A 16824-nucleotide genomic window follows, 5' to 3' on the forward strand; every position below is an offset into this window, starting at 1 on the left:
CCGCTAAACCCGCAATTCATGGGAGATCTGTTTACAATCTGCACCGGCCATTGACTGCTAAACAGCCCGCGCAGATCCATCCTGGGCCACTCCGAGGAGGAGAGGAGCAGAGCAATTACATCCTCAAACAGCAATCTGAGGCTAGGTCGGCATGCAAACAGACATCAAGTGCACACACAAACACTGACAGATTCAGACACGAGCAATACGTTTGCTCAAGACTTTGCAGAGTCCTGTTAAGCTTTGGGTATGAATATGCTTGGCCTAGCTATAGTGGCGGATGTGTACCGTGCAGTACAGTTATTTTGCTGATTTGTAGGCCCGAGTATCTAATGTTACTTTCCTTCTTCCGGAAGCAGGATAAGAAATTTGCAACGTGATACCTGAAATTTCTTCATACTTGAAATACTTTTCGGGAAAAGTGCTTGGATTAAAAGAACGCGAACAAACGGAAACAACATTTTTGTTTACAAAAAACTACAAATGACCAAATGCTAAAAGGGTACCAGCATCAAGTTTGCATTAATGTGACACATTAGATAAATTAATAAGGTCTGTTGGATGGAATTCCAATTTCTGTTCTCCTGTCACTTTTCTCATTCAGGCAGTTTGTAACATTTTGAATCATTTAGCACACAACGATCGAGACATTTTTGGCACCGTCGCCAGATTTCAAACAGCAAACCTTTTAACAAATATATTTGCCCAAATAGCCAGATCTGTATGTTTTCACTAAACTTGATAAAATCCCAAACAATTGCAAAACTAAGCTGAATTTCCTTCACTGAGCCTAAAACTGCAATTAAACCTAGACAGCTTCATTTCCATGTAACAGGTGATGCAGCTACTCAAAAAATCTGGATCCAAGTGCTGTCCTTTGAACTGACTCCGCGCCAGACGGGGAGGTTTGTTTGCCTTACAAAGCAACGTAGCAAGCTATAAAGCTATCACCAGAAGATTAAAAGCATTAGAGGCAATGTCAGTGGATCATTTTATTTTGCCTACCTTATTGCTCGTCAGCATGTTTTTTTTTTTTTTGGTTGTTAAAGGACATATGGTCTTTTAATCCAAAGTGGTTGATTGTTGTTTTTACAGCCCCGGATGTGTTTCTCGATCAGAGTGCACTAAATCATTGTTTCACCCAGTGAAATATATAAATTGCTTAGGGTTGTCCAGTGGTGCACATTCTTGTGACGTACTTAAAATAGAGATGCACTTATATACTTATATATATATATATATAAGACAGACATAATTATTCTGTTACGTTATGTTCAAGAAATCAGTTACCGTGTGTTATACAAATGTATTTCTGGATGAGCGCTCACTGGTTTAAAAGTCCTGCATAGGACAAATTTGTCAGTTTAATATTTACTGTACATTAAAGCAATATGTAACAATAGGTGTCGTTCACGCTTTACGGTTCTTGAAATGCAACTGCTATTCTCTATAGTGCCTCTGGCATTAAAACTTGAGGATGATGCAAACAGCTAAGTATATTGCTCCATCCATTAAAGGATTTTAATAGTTGAGTTACATTATTGATTTTATTTTACAGTGATAAATACATCACTGATTGAAGGTTTTTCCACATCAAAGATGAATTGCATGAGTCTGGCTTTTCATACAGTGGGAATCGAGATTGGATGTGTGAAAGCCATAAAGTCTGTGTATGTGACATCTGTGCTAGTACAGCCTTTTCACAGTATTGTTTTACAAAGCAGTAATGAGTAATCAGATGAAGGAACCACAGTAGCCGTAGTCTTAACGCATTTTAATTTGTTGTCCAATGTACGGTGCGTCATAAAAATCAAAATACACCAAAATTGCGCCGTTCTCTACTTGAACGTACTGCACGTGTTCACAGCTCTTACATAAAAATCTAATTGATTTAGTTTATAACATTAAATGAAAAAAATAACATTAAACTCAATGCAAGTTAAAGATTATTTATGTGTTGAACGTATTTATTTATTTATTTTATGTAGACTGCAGAGGGTAAGAGATTGTTGGTTGGTTAAGCATCTCCTGTCAACATGCCAAAACAAGACACAGTGCACTGTAGAGCAATAACAAACCAATAAACAAAGAAAAATGAATATATCTAACCACGTGCATGTGAGAATTTTTATCAGAATTTTGGTATTTAGAAGATTCAGAGTGAATGATGATATGTGACAATCAGTCACAGCAATTAGTGTTACTGTTAAGAAGCCTTTTTGTTTTCTCTCACCCATACAGAATGTCACAAATAAATCCTCACTTACATTTGCATATTAATTGGATCTGAGACGTCAAGCATCTTTCATTAAGCAAAATGATCTGCATATTTGGAGACATAAAATAGTTTATTTCAATGTGGGAAAAGAAGTCATTGAAAATTGACCGCATATGGGATGTAAACTTTGGCTGATCCATTAACCCTTTTACCCCCTGGCAGCATATCGTACACAAAGCAAAAACAGGCTGATTAGCAATGGGGATGATGTTTCTCAGCCTCAAACAATGCTAAGTAAAGGAGCAACGAGATCATGTGTGTTATGGTTTTGGAACAGGTGAAACTTTTTTGTAACGTTGCAGTTTTTGTGTTATTGAACTGAAAGAGCAAATCTGATTTAAAAAACAAGAAAAGGAAAATTATCTGTGCTTCCTGCGACATGGAAATTATACAGAACTCCACACAGTGACTGATTGGTTGCATTTATTGGAGGTTTATCTAGAGGTCGCACTAATACAACCACAAAATGAACATATAGAAATTCAGTCTCTGTGGTTAGATGTGGAGGTATATCATATTAGAAATCAGAGATGCAGTCAGAAACCGGCAGGAAATAAATTATCCCCATGACTTTATCATGTCAGTGGTTGCCCGGGTTCATCAGACAGTTCAAGTAGCTGGTACTGGAAGACTTCTGGTAACATTTTGTGATCGGGGAAGCCATGAAACATACCCGTGCCGAGCATTGGCAACAGCTTCGGCTAATTTGAACACTTTTGCTTTAACTTCCTAAAAGCTGTTGATGTCCAGAGAGGGCTTACCTCGCGTGAGAAAGAAAACTCGTCAGTTTGGTTTCCTAATTTGCATGGGACTGCGTGTGCCTAAAATACTGATACCTAGTGAATTTGGATGAAATGTCACGCAGTATTTTCCCAGAGAATAGACTGGACATTTCTCTGGAAAGCTCTGAGGAAATTTTGAATTCAAATATGACATAAATATTACCTTGAACTTGAGGATAAACTGATCTGACTTTGGTGGTTGAAAAATGACAAAACAGGTCACATTTTTTTTATCACATTTTTCTAATGTGATAAAAATTCCAGTGTTATCACGTTTTACATCCAAAATCCTCTAAATGGGCAAAGTATTGGACCATTCTGTCTTACTCTTTGAAGGATATTTTCAATCCCCTTGGCATAGGGCTATAAAATTAAGTACATGGAAATGCAGTCCACATTTATGAACATTTGTGAAGGAATGGATTGTTCTGTAGAGCTCACTGAATTTGAATGTGGTCCTGTGATAGGATGCCACCATTGCAAGAAGTCAGTTTGTGAGACTTCTTCCTTCCTAGATATTCCACCATCAACTGTAAGTGGTATTTCTGCAAAGTGGAAGTGTTTAGGAACCACAGGCACTCAGCCGCGAAGTGGCAGACCACGTAAAGTTACACAGCGGGTTACTGAGGGCTGAGGCGTAGTAGTAGTGCATCACAGTTACGGCGCCTCAGAAGCTGCAGAGCTCCAAACCTCCTCTGGCATCAACATCAGCACAAAAACACTGCACTGGGAGCTTCATGCTCCTGTAGGTGAAATGCAGGGGTTGGGGGACTCCAGGCCTCAAGGGCTGGTGTCCTGCAGGTTTTAGACGTGTCCTTGATCCAAGAACCGCGGATTTAAATTGCTAAATTACCTCCTCACCATCCCTTGAAATTCTCCAGAAGCCTGGTAATGAGCTAATCATTTGATTCAGGTGTGTTGACCCAGGGTGATATCTAAAACCTGCAGGACACCGGCCCTTGAGGCCTGGACTTCCCCACCCCTGGTGTAATGTGTAGGTGGCCCAATACTTTTGTCTATACAGCTTGAAGTCAGCACGGACACTTTTCTAGTAATTATTCTAACTGAAACAAATGGCAGTTTTGACTAGCTGGACTATGTTGCTGGGTTAGAGACGTTTGTGAAGTATTCATGCTTGTTGTCTACTTTTGTTGACACGTAAAGCCACACACTATATAACTTATGAGTCTGGAAAAACATGGATATTAGCCATAACTTGATTCATTAGTGGACTCATACAACTTGGTATTACTGTAATTGAACTGAATTGTGCCCAGAGGTGTATCCTGCACGCACACACAAACAAACAAACAAACAAACAAACAAACAAACAAACAAACAAACAAACAAACAAACAAATTGCATTAAACAGTAGAGCTCTTTCATCGTATATCATTTTACTTAGCGTCATCATGGATTCATGATATTGGAGCGACTTTATTCATTTGTAGGACATTACATGTTCTTTCTTTTGCACTGCACCGCAAAACAGAAGTGGTACAACCAGTCCGGAAAGCTGGAATGTACCACAAACGTTATAAGCAATTGCACAATGTAAAGAACCATATTTTCGAGCTCGACATTTCTGCATAAATCATACTTGCATTTGAATCAGCACTTCTGTTTTTATCTCCTTTTCGGATTAGGCCTTGAGGGACCCAACCCCGTGATTATCAAAATCCCTCGTGTCATCTGCAGTTGTCTTTCAAAGTTATTCTCAATAGCTCCGACTCTGCCCTGCTAATTACTCCAACAGCTAACTTCCCTTGAAAGCATCATTTGAACATAATGTGCTATTGTCTTAAGATTGTGTACTTCCAGTGATAAAATTCTCTTTCTCTTGGTGCACTCTGTTCTTCAAAAGTAAATAAAATCCCAGGACAATAAGAAATGCCAAACAAAGTGGACAACGGGGGGAAGGATGTTGTTTGTCTGAAATCTTTGTGTGTCAGACACAGCCATGCTTTGTTTGCTGTGTCTGTTGGCCAATCTAAAGGGAAAAGTGACATTGGTTGTTTCGATATGATTAAGACACAGAGGCTGGTAATGGAAAGGCTGTGTATCGCGTGGTCTACATAGTTAGGGGCTAGACTTGTGAATAATTTGATTAGCTTGCAGGGGAATATATCTGGAGGATTATGTAAATGGCGGTGCCCCCATGCAGAATTCTTTTGAACTCTTCAGAACTCACATCTGCCGGGGTCGACAGCTAGACAGGATGGCTGCCTTCTTGTAGCCTGATTCCTCTGTGTTGGAGGAAGGTGTTTAAAGGTCATTTTTGGTACAAACAGACTTGTCCTCAAAGACCTCTCTCTTCTAAAGAACTTCAATTTATTTTTTGTTGATGCCCGTGCAATTATCATTTTCTTTGAGTCAACAATAGCTGAGCTTAGGACAATTATTGTTGTATACTAATTAGCCAGACTGTGTGCGTGTGTGTCACCGGTAACCTCTTGCATGCACAGGATATGTACACAAAGGAATAGCTTTGACCTGTTTACAATATATTTAAGGTTATATCTGCCTCTCCCTCTGTGCCGTCTGATTATGAGATTTTCCCCCAAGCCTTATTTGGTGTATTTCTGGGTGGGGATATGTTTGTGTTGTGCACTATGGCAACCAAAGTCAAGGTGACCAAGAGCATGTAGCACACATTAGATTACCAGAATAGAGGCAAGCAGACAATGCAGTGAGCACAAAATGGCATTTATCTGCAGCCTTATTGTAGGGAATTTTGAGACCATCCTTTGGCTGACTGTGGATTTATTGTCTTGGTGAGTCTGACCACTGTTAGGTGTATTAAATCACAGGGACCAGTGCTTGTGCAGTGGCTTCTGTGTATGCTGTGTGGCTGGTCACAAGCACCTTAACAGAAGTGAAGAAGTGGGTATTTTGGCTTTATTTGAACCACATTTCATAATAGAAAGTGTTTCTGTGAAACCTCTTTTAACATTTGAGGAGCTTTGACACCCTTATGAAAAGATAATCCTTAAGTATTGTTGAAAGACTGAGCGAGTGCAATAAAGTAGGCATTTTACTTGAAAGCCGTTTGAATTTCACTCGAAGCAATTCCATTATTCTGCGCTGTAAGTGTTCTGAGCTTATTTGATCAATCGCCAGAAAAGCTGAAATGGTGTAATATTAGCAGCTGGTTGAAAATCTGGTCAGCTCAGAGCAGCACGTGTAGAATATTTCTGGCAAATTATGCTGTGCTGCGGCTGCAAGCGAATGTTTGGGCCTTTGGAGATGAATTTGTGTTTGAGGCTGCTCTGCAGAAATCCGAGTGCCAAAACAGTAAAAACACGGTCATTTTGGCAGGCCGGGAATCTGTGGGATTTAGTCTCGCTTAAGAAAAGTGGAAAAGAAAACAATCAGGCTATTATCGCTCTTAACCTCTTGTAACTTCCGTCCACATATGAACATCTATACCGTGGAGGATATGTGAAATGTGTGGAAAGTGTGACTTTCTGCTTATGGGTGTTCACAGCCAGTTTCCTCTCTCACAAAAGCCAAAGTCCTAAAATATTGACTGAAAATAAGCCTGACAAACCTCCCACTTCCCTTCTTTCAGAATGCTCTCTTTTTTTTTTATTCCCAGGAATGTATGCAGGGCACTAAGCGGTTACTTTACCAACAGGAAGGATGATACAAGGACATACTGTAATTATGTTCAAAGATACAGAATCAGCCCAGTTTTTACTTGTAAAACTTAAGCAATCAGTTTTGGAATCTAACAGAATCCTCTTTTGTGGTTGTCATGTGCTATTGAAAGAGTCTGTTTTGCCCCGGCTTGTGACCACTTGTTGAAGGGTTTGAGAGTGATTTAGGGAGGGCAGCTGGATAACAGAGATTTTATTTATCTATTCTGAGAGCCCTTTATTTTTGCGAGCAGTTCTCAGCTTGCAGTTGCTTGACTTTATGGCAGATTTTCTGAATTGTGTGGAGTGAGTATGACTAAAGGGAGGAACAGCTGTGGGGGTGAATGTGTGTACTGTAAAAAAATGTGAAGAAAATGGAAAATGCCAGAGATGTTAAACAGAGGGCAATCTAGATGTCTGGAAGTGCTGCTTAAAGTGCTAAAAGCTGATTTCCTGTGGCTCTGTTCTGGTGAAAGGAAAGAAGGGCAAAACATTTTCCAAAGATCAGGGACTTTTGCATGGGAGATGTATAGTGTTAATGCTCTCTTAATTCAATATATTCATATTTTGACTTTATAAATGAAAGCTTTTGATCAGGTATGACCTAAAAAAAATCACAAGAGTCGCTAGAAATAGGAACTTTTTCGACTATGTTTCTCACAGCTTTGTGAAACCTCTCCAGGCATCTGAATGTGTGATTGTTCTGTGCCGCTACGTGTGTGAGGATAGATACAGAGGCATTATTACCCAGGAGAGGTCATGGGTCAAGTATTAAGCAAGCTGCCTGCTTGGAGCCCTGCATCAGAGATTTCACTCTGTTGGCCCAGGAAATACTCCTGTGTCTTGTCTAAATAATCAAGGAGTCCTTCAGCGTACAGTTTTAGAAACTGATAAATAAACACAAGAGACTGAGACTAAGAGGAAGTATCACTGCGAGAAGCCCACAGTGCTAAAGTGAAGATTTTCTTCCTCTTAATTACAGATCAACAAAGTGGTGTTTACAGGTCCTGGCTCTGGAACAGGAATGCCCTGTTGGCCGTGCGCTTTTACCTTTAGTCTCATTTTCTTCGTTTCATAACAATGTTGTTTGACCTTCTACATAGGAACAATTTGTTTTTAGCCTCATTCCTCTAAAAACGCAGGAAAACAATAGAAGCGGCTTGGATAGGAAGTCACATCTCACCCTATCAAAAACAGATTAGAAACGCGAGAAAAGGCCAAAAAACATGTATGCATGAAAACAGCAGCACTGCTGGTGAAAACAATGAAAGCACTCTGGATGATTTTCATTTGATTATTCTGTCCTGTTATATTTGTGTACCTGCCGCCTACTTACTAATGCTATTCTGAGTATAATTAGTATAGTTGATGTCAATTTTGTGATTATTTGCAGTTTTATTAAACATAGTTTCAAAAAAAAAAAAAAAAGACCTTAAGCTCTCTCTTTTATCTGATCAAACTGCCATCATCTGAAAGTTCCTGGCTGCCTCCTGTTAGAATCTCTAAAGAGGGACAAAGTTAGAGTGAGCATTATCACACAAACTCAAAATAACCCCAGAATTCAGACAGTGCCTTATTAGGTCATGAATCCACAATGGGAAGGAAGTGTACAAAAATTTATTGACAATGCGAGTGTTTCTTTGAGTCCAGGCACAGGACAAGATAACCTAAGTTGGAGCTGCTGGCCGTGACTTCTTCTCTGAGACCAATTAAGAAGGTTTTGCATAGTTTAAGATGGGTTTAGTTGAATTAGTTAAGGTAAAAATATGTGGGGCTTTGAATATGCTCGGCATACACAGACACACGTTACTACCTCAGAGTAACTGGATAACTTATGTATCTTAATCATTTCTATATTATTCTATAGCTGTAATATCTTGGAAGTGACAAAATATGGGGAAAATGTCCTCCACACCTCTGTTACTGTCTATTTAAGAATATTATGGTTTAAGTTTGCTCTCTGGTCACATGATAGTCAAGCCTCAAAACTGTTATTCCAGTTATGTATTAGTTACTGTAAGAACAAGACAGCTTAGTTTAGAAGGTAAACTACATTTACATTGTAAATGAAAACAACCGCGACCTGCCTATTTATAGATACGTTTGTAAAAGCACTTGTCTGTTCCCCAACAAGCCTCACTTGTGTTTTGTTCCGAATCCTGTCCTTGAAAAGGACAAGAAAACTGACAGTCCATGGGTGTGTGCTTGCCTGCGTGTCTGCGTTTGTGTGGCAGTTGGATAGGGTGGGGTGTATGGCGTCACAAGTGCTCCAGTTTAGGAAAAGTGACACTTTGCCTTGAAAGACTCTTCAGGTCAGCTAGATAAGGAATTTAGTGGCTTTATCACAAATGCCACTATTTAATTTAAAAGGGTGAGGCACTTAGGATCTGGCAGCAGTCTTTCAGTCTAGTGATAAATTTGCAAGAAAGTGGAAAAGATTGGAGCCTGGGAGCAGATTAGCAGGATACAAATATAGAAGTGACATTATAGTGGGTATTAGTCAGGTGCTGAACAAGTGGCTGGTTTCTGATAGCCCTGAGAACAGGGCCTGACTGCAGGCTTGTAGAGTGGGTGGGTGCGGGGGTTCTGGACACACTACAAATAATAGAGCAGTTAGTATAAATAAGGCCAGTTGTAGCGCTTCTAAACAGCTTAAAGCGCTGTAGAATATTTATAGTGCCTTATCAGTCTCAGTTTTGATAGCATCGTGTTAAATAATGAAGCTATTGCATTAAACTTTGTTGATTCTTTGTATAGCTTTTCCTGTCATCGTTCTATTTTCTTCTGGGTAACAGTTGAAATATGTAGAAGCCTTAATCAAAACAGAAAGAAGACTTACCCTGAATTACTCGTTTTGTTAGAATAGAAACAAACACTCACACAACATAACTGCAGTTGTCATGCACAACCCTGAAATAACCCGGTTAATGATATTAATTACTAATGTAGTCAAAAAGAAGTTTATTTTTAAATTACATTTAATCCTCCAATTTTCTTCATTTTGCTGATGTATAAAATGTTGTCAATTTAAACTGACCTGTAGTAATTTCAATATATGTGCTGTATGACACACACTCCTTAAATTTGGATACTTACACTGGTACATTTGCACCATGATGAATTTATTTGCATTGCTTCTAAATTTAGACAGGGTGTTTCCTGAAATCAAGCACGGCACGAACGGCAACACAACACAACGCGTGTAATGTTAATGTCTGATAAAATAATATGTTAGGTTGTTGGCTAGCATCAGTATTTAAGGGGCGTCCACACGTGAAACGATTTGCTACTACGTGGCAGCCACGAATCATAGAAAGACGGTGACATTCGACAACTTCAAATAACAACGGGCGATTCAGTTCTGGCAACTTTGAGCCGAGTGAGTGAAGTGACTTCCGGTGAGTCGCTGAATCACATATGGCAGGGGGATAAATATGTTAAAAGGTCAAGCAACCAGAGCCTGGGATGTCCACTAGCAGCCGACTAATGATAAAGTCATATGCGATGAGCACGCTTGAGTGCAAATTAAAGGTACGAAACATTGTGACTTGAGACAGGGCCAAAGAAATGCTTACGTTTGAAAAGTTCTAGATAAATAATAGTTAATATCAAATTTTAATGATACGTTTTCTTTAGCTTGACCGACCTCATTTTTTCACCTAGTAAGAGTTAACAAGACATTTCTTTTTGTACTGCTCAGACTTTAAAATGTCATACTTTCATTGCAAATCAAGTTATAAGCTAACCAAATATTGCTGTAATAACTCAGCAGCAACTTTTAAAAAAAATATAATGTGTTTGGTTACATATCTCCTACATACACCTGCATATCTGCAGATGTGGAAAGCCACTTCTTTTACTTTAATTCCACTCTTGTTCTCATTAATTTCAATACTCGATATCTCATTAATATATAACTAGAATAACCAAGTTTAACAGTGGATTGAGTCCCCATATGAGATGCTGGAGCCAGCCAATGGTTACTATTTTGCTTCATGATGAACTAAATTAACCTAAAACTAAATTAAGCTAAATTATAACTTTATCATAAAATGTGTAAGTGATACTGTGTTTAATATTGATTGATTGGATTTTCTGTGGCAACATCTGTCTCTCTTTTTCTCCCCATTTTCTCCCCATACATTTCTATCTTTGTATCCTCTATTTTTTAAACTAAACTGTCCTTTTTCCACTTGTCCGCCCTCCCCTCTTCCTCTCTCACGTTCTTTTTTTGCAACAGTTGGTGTGTGTTCATCTTGGCAGCGCTCCATAGTCTGTTTGATGTGGTTTCCAGAAGTCCTGAACTGCAGTCCCTGGCCACTCTTTCTGTCATCGGTAGACCTGCTGTCTCTTTAGCCTCCATTGACTCCTTTTAACCTCCTCCTACCTTCCTCACGTCGAAGCAGCTGCTTTCTTTCCCGCTGCACATTTCTGCATGGAAATGATCTGATTCCCATTATTTGCTAGTAAACTGCCTTTTGCTGTGGACCGCATACACAAGCAAACTCTTACTAATGCAGTGTGCGCTCTAGTCAGGCATTCACAACATTGCAGAACATCTTCTAGGCTCTGTTCCAGGCACTGGAGAAAAATTAAAGAAGCCTACTATTTCCCCGTTGTAAATATAAATTAGGGAGGCCTAAATTTATGATCTGCTTTTTAAGTCATGAGCCTCCCAAGGCTTGTACTTTTTCCATCCCAATAATATGTAAAACTAGATCAAAGTTAATCAGCTCTGTTGAACCCATTTCTACCAGTGACCTCTACACACTGTAATTTGAGTGATAGAAGAAGGAGGGGAAGTAGAGACGACCAGATAGTAGCTTCAAAGAGGGCCTGTAGAGGACAGTCAGTGACCCTATATGGGTGCCTTTCCTGCATATAGCAGCACGTTTAAAGGGAAACTGATAGGCAGGTGAAATATCTGCCACTTACAGAAAAGAGGCAGTGACTGGGGAGGGCAGACAGGACAGAATGGATATGGATTGGGTCACAAGGCTGACGAGGCCATCCTAAGGAAATGAATATTCCTTGCAAAGTACACTTGGTGACTCTTGGGTCTAAGGACAAAACACAAGTGCAAAGGAAATTCATTCCTCACTTTTATTTGGCATGGAGAAGCAGTGGATCATGTTTTTAACATCGCATAACACTTTACATGCTATGTTGGGCTTTTTATAGCGATACTACTTCAAAATGTGCTTTGCTGCGTCCTGACACTACTTATCGTAACAATGCCGAAAATCTTTCAGTTTTCAGCTGAAATACAAGGGGGGATGTATCAGCCAACTTCTCTTTTTTCTTGCTCTGAAGTGTATATGTATCCACTTTCACCCCACCAGCGGAGATGCATGTTATTACCGGGTGGACTTCCACTTTGTATCAGATGAAGGCGGTGCGGTGGAGGCACAGCTAAACATGCCCAGGGGGCTGGAGTGAGATTGGTGTCTCGTTTTCAGGGGCAAACAAACACATACAGGGAGCAGACATGGCTGTCACATCTCCCTTAGCTCCCCTGTCACCCCTGAGGGCAGTGGGCAGGGGCAACCTCTGTGCTCCGGTGATGCCTCAAAAAATCTCCACGTACTCTCGGAAAGAATACACAACCAGACGCACGCTCGCATCGTTTGCGGCGCAGACACACAGATGCGTCAGCATATGTTGCATTTGTTCTGGCTGCTGAACAAACTTTCTAAAATACAGCAAAATTAGTCTTCGGCATTCCCTGGAGATCCCCACTTTGACCTTCTAAGCTGAAAAGCAGCGTGTTTAGTCCACAAACCTGGCTCCATTTTTAACTTTCCCAGATTGATCAGTGATTGTACTGGCGCCGAGCAGCTGTATAGCTTTACATCAGCGAGGAGGAGGTTTAGCGGTTTTCAATAGTATTTCAGGATATCCTTGCTGCTGCTGCTGCAGTTTTTGGCAGACTAACAGCTGCCACCAGCATTAGTGTACAAGCAGACACTTCTTAATGTTCCCCAGCCCTGGCCTCATGTGTCACATGGACTCCATCCAGCCTAACCCACTTGCCATCCGCAGTGGCTGAACTGGTTGAAAACCGTGTGAGACCAGCAATTTGCAGCATGCCTGAAACTATCCTTTCATACCGGTTTAAAGTTAGTAACATTAATGTGACCGTGTTTTAGTGGCAAAAGGCAAACAGAGGACAGACACCTTACTAATTATGTGCGATTTATTATCGCAGATGAAAATTACTTAAGGTCTCTGGACCAAGGGAAATTAGTTACATAGCCCTGTTGCTTATAATTTGACAACACTGCCTTGAATTCACTGAGATGTAAAATTAATTCTTGCAGTTGTTTTCAATGGGACTTTCATGTTTGCTTTGCTCACAGTTAAAAATCTGAGAAAAATACAAATGATTGGGCTTGGCTCAGTAACTTCATTGTGCAGGGAAAAGAAAGCCAAACTGGACGGGGTTCAGTGGTTTTTAGGCCTTTTGAGGGTTGGTGTGTCAGGATTTATGTATTTAATTACACACTCATTCTGCTAATGTAAGTAGAGAAAAAAGGAAAAAGGATAAAAAGCTCCATCAAGCCTATAAGCTTGTAGTTTCCCTCTTACTGAAAGTTGGCCACTGCTGCTGTTTAGCTCCCCTTGAACTGGCCTAATACTTGTCTATTCCGATTAGGATTAGTATGTGTAGCATGAGCTCAGGGACCCGGGCCACGTAATCTAATAAATCAAGATAAAGAACTCTGAGATTGGTTTACAGAGGGCTCGGATTTACTATTGGCCATCTCAGAGAAACAGGGATTAGCACAGCATTTGGTGCTGTACTTACACACCCCCATTCTGTGCATAGGAAGAGCGAGCAAGCAAGAGAGAGACCGAGGCGGCGGGAGGGAAAAAGACTTAGAGGGAGGGGGTGGAAGAGAAGCACTGGCTAGGGTTTTATATTGCCTAACAGACAGCAAGTTAAACTTGCAGTGACAAGGTCAGGTAAGTCCTTGTACAAAAGGCTTTGTTCCATAGGCAGATTAAAGGTCTCTCTGACAGTTTTTACACTTTTGGATCATGTTGAACATATTAGAAGTTAATCTTGTCTGTGAGGGGCAAGAAGCTCTGTGGTCACACGCATGAGGGAAAGCAGGAGAGAAGATAGAGCTTCACAAAAAATAATGAAACTTTTGCGTACATTTTCAACAGCTGATGTCTTCTTATGACCTGGGTGGTGCTTCCTAGTTCCTTATTTCCCTTCTCTAATCTCCTTATTTAGCCTCCCAAAGCCACATGTAACACATACTTACACCACTTTGTGCTGTGTTAAGATTTTTACATTTAAAAGCAAATTTTCCTATTTAGTAATAATGAAGCCGGAGAATTTTTTTTCCCCCTGTCATCCGATCAGGTGGTACAAATGGATAAATTTAGAGTTTGGGTATCACTCTATCTAATGTGGTGAATGCATTTTTAAAAGTTCTGTCGGCATCAATAATAATAATGCATCATTAGCAACATCACGTGGAGCTGCAGCTGAGCTGGTTGACACAACACTGCATGTGCCTCTCTTTAAAACAATAAGATTATGTTTCCTGAAGTCTGGTTTCATCTAAATATTGTGTCAAAGATGAGTTTCAGAACATTTGCATCAATTTGCAAGTATTTAAAGAAGTCCAAAGGTGGGGTCTGCAGCTGTGGCAATAAAAAAAAGCTCAGTTTTAAAGACAGTCAGTTTGAACTGTACTGTGAGGATTTTATCATCTGCTTCTTTAAAAGATCCAGAGAAATCTTTGTTTGCAAGGATCAAGGCCAAAAAACAGCACTGAATGCCCTTGATTTCTGCACTCTGAGATGCCATAATATTAAAAACTCACGTTTCTCTTCTGCAGTGGAAGCACTGCATGGACTCACTTCCAGGAAATCCTCAGGAACACAACCATTGTGAGCAAACACAGTTCATCTCTGCATCTACAGGTGTTAATGCAAATCTGTGCCATGCAGAGAGAGAGAAACAGATAAACAAGGTCCAGACATCCTGCTACCGTCTGTGAACCTGAGCGTGTTTAAGAAAGACTCAGGTTAAGTGGAAAACTTCGTCCCGCTTTAATTTTGTTCCAAATCGTGGATGCTGCCGTGTTCAAACTAAAGACAAGAATGACCATCTTCAGTGTTATCACTGCAGAATGGTCAGATGGCATCGGGGTGAATTAACATGGTCATCTTGCACCTTTGTGATTTCACCTTTAATGCTGCACAGTACTTACAGACTTTGGCTCAGCATATTGCTGCCATACAGGCGAGTCTTTTAGAGAAGACCTTGCTTATGTTAGCAAATAACAGTCTAGATTTTGTAAAAGTCCAAGAGATAAACCGGCGTGCCTGCAGTTCAGACCTCTAGTTCAGAAAACATTATGAAATGAAGAATACTGTAAAGAAGGACCCCTTTAAAAGTTGCTTTTAATATTATAGCAGATGGTCTCCACACTTCCTAAATGTTTATAGAGTGCTGTTAAAGAAAAGGAGATGCAGCTGCTAAAAACACAACAACAGTATAAAATATCTTTATACTAGTTTCAGTTGAACTTTAAATTAATTATTTGACATTTTATACAACAAATCCAACATGTTTGGACGCAGAGTAACAGGTAACGATTAAGGCGCAGTGTTTCTGATTTTGCAAAATGTAGATTTAAAAGTACAGTGTGTAGTTTCAGTGTAGGACAGCGGTTTTTTCATTTTTTATTTTAACTGATAAAAGTTCTTAAGATTTAAAGAATTGTGTGTCTGTGTGCGTGAGTGTCAGTTATCTATCGGTGTTGTTTTTTCCCCAGAAACTGAGACTAAATGACTAAAAAATATCCACCTGAAATTTGAGCTCTTTCTATTTTCTCTCTGCCTCCAGGGTTTCACATAAAGTTTTACATATCAAAAGTGGAATGTCCTTTCATCCGCTTGCATGTCTTGTTAAGCAATATCAAACACGGCAAATTCTTTCTACATCCACATATAAAGGTTGAAAAATCCTAGCAACACATCCCAGCTTGTGCAAAAGAGGCCTTTTCTTTTCTTTTCTGTCTTTCTTTCTTTCTCGGGGAACTGTTAGCAATATCACTGGGCAATTAGCAAGGAAACGAGAGAGAATTGGAGAAGCCAATTACTTCTGCGAGTTAGCTAAAGGCCATTTTAAACTGTGTGCCCATGACATAATAATGTTTATGGTAAATATTATAGTTGGAGACAGTGAGTGCATGGCGTGAGAGGCAATGAAAAAAAAGGGCATCAATCTCAGATCGAGAATAATTTATTAAGATCTGAGATGCGGCAATTACGTGGAAAGGACCAAAAAGAAAAAAAAAGAAGAAGAAGCCAACTCTCCAGGAACCGCATACATGATTGCAATCTTGATTAAATCCCCCTGGATCTAATGAGTTGATTTTCTGCTGTTAATATTGCATTGGCTGATGATGGATTCGTTAAGATAATGGAACGAAGCTAAAATATAAATGACTCCCTGTCAAGGAGCAGATTTTCGTCATTTTCTGTCTGACACCTCCGCCGTGGGGATTTGGTGAGGCCTTTTTGTGTTTAGAACCATCAGGATCTGGAATACTAATTGCTCATGTGTGGACGCTTCTAATGCTTCTCCTCCTCTCTGCACCCCCTCACCACCGCCGCCACCCCCTGCCTATCCTCTTGGTAAATATCTGCTCCACATCTCTACGCAGAAACAAAGAGAGCAGCTTCTTTTCTTCAGTGCTGATGAAAGTGTTCCTGTGCACGTTTGATATATTAAAACATATAACATGATACACCAGTTTCCACATAAGTCGGCTCATGTTCTGTGAGCAAAAACTGTTAAGTCACAGAGATATGACACAGTGCCAACAAAAACAGAAAAATAGTTTCTTATCGACCTGTGCTTCTTTTAGTAATATGGCCTCGTTTGGCGCATGCAGAGCAGCTGAGCCAGTCTTTTTGTTTTTTGCTCCGTCGCCCGTCTAACGTATAGAATATTGATCACATCAGACATGAACTACAATCCTGCGTGTATAATTTTATTCCCAAATGTGGTGGGAACCTGTAATAATCTAGAGCAATGCTCGGATATGAATGTCCTGCGGTGACGAGAGCGTCATTTCCAAAAAGAAACCCCACCACA

The 16824-nt window shown here is 40.0% G+C and overlaps 1 protein-coding gene across 2 annotated transcripts in view; it reads left to right on the forward strand.

The window, feature by feature from the left end:
* The window catches only part of casz1 (castor zinc finger 1), a 170106-nt gene that overhangs the window by 60827 nt on the left and 92455 nt on the right, over nucleotides 1-16824 (forward strand). The gene's annotated exons all lie outside the window — the stretch shown is intronic.

The sequence above is a fragment of the Diplotaxodon limnothrissa genome, linkage group LG20, assembly GCF_057381915.1.
Source record: "Diplotaxodon limnothrissa isolate DT_005_m linkage group LG20, D_limnothrissa_male_GT1.1, whole genome shotgun sequence".
Classification (NCBI taxonomy): Eukaryota; Metazoa; Chordata; class Actinopteri; order Cichliformes; family Cichlidae; genus Diplotaxodon; species Diplotaxodon limnothrissa.